Below are 1142 nucleotides of genomic sequence, written 5' to 3'. Positions count from 1 at the left end.
CTGTCTCGCTGGCGAGACAGCAAAGTCTGTCTCGCTGGCGAGATAGCAAAGTCTGTCTCGCTGGCGAGACAGCAAATACTGTCTCGCTGACGAGACAGCAAATACTGTCTCGCTGGCGAGACAGTTCATTCCTGCCTTGATTTTCAATATGAGATCCCTTTGAGTGATCTTCTCTATGTTTGGGATATCTATTAGCATTTTTTGACGCCTACAGGTGGCGAATCTGTCTTCTGAGATTTAGCCTTGTCTGTGACGAGTTGAGTCAACAAGTCTAGGAGTTCATTGAGGGTCTTCTGCTGTGATTTGAGCATGGCGTCTTGCTCAGCAACCCTCTTTGAAAGATCTTCAGAATGTTCTGCCATGTGGGTGAAGCTCTCATGCCCAATGAAAGAGCTTGATGATTGAGACTCCGCAATGGCTGAGTGTTCATCATCGGAATTAGTTCCTCTTGCTAACCTCCGATAGTTGATAGGGGGAATGGCTCCTGTTTGCGTCCGAGTGCGTTGGTAAACTCCTTCAAACTCGTTAGTGATTTCTCTGACGGTCGGCGAACGACTTGTCTCAGAGTCATCAGAACTAGGACCTGAGGCTTTCCCTTTGCCGATCACATTGATAGTGACCTCAGGATATTCGGTCTCTGGAGACTTCTTCCTGTGCGAACGTCGTCGTTGGTTAGACAAAGCAACGTCCGTTAATTGGTCGAACACCAATGGTTTGGCCGCATATGAGCAACATTGATATCCCGAGAGGACCATAGGAATCAGCGGTTCATATTGGAATGAACGAATGACTTGCTGCATCGGTCTTTCTCTCGATATGAACTCTCTCAAATCTGTTGTAAAGATTCGAAGAGAATTATTCACTGATTGTGAGGTTTGAATTGGAACCCCCAGTCCATGATTGGACAGGACTGGCTCTTGGTGAACATGGATCTGGTTGAGATGCCTTGAATCCATGAACTTCTTATATCCGCCCCTCAATCTAGTCGTGCTACGCAGAGTATTCGGGGGTCTCGCTATTGAATTTCGCCACCCAAACGCATGCCTGAGCTCTAGGTGTTGCTGGTGAAACGCAGTCCCGAGATCTGCTTTTTGGTTCTGAAACGCATGCCTGAGAGTTGCGTTCATTTTGTGGAACGCGCC

This window comes from Asparagus officinalis, chromosome 4 (genome assembly GCF_001876935.1).
Source record: "Asparagus officinalis chromosome 4, Aspof.V1, whole genome shotgun sequence".
In the NCBI taxonomy this organism is placed as follows: Eukaryota; Viridiplantae; Streptophyta; class Magnoliopsida; order Asparagales; family Asparagaceae; genus Asparagus; species Asparagus officinalis.
This window is presented reverse-complemented; position numbering follows the sequence as displayed.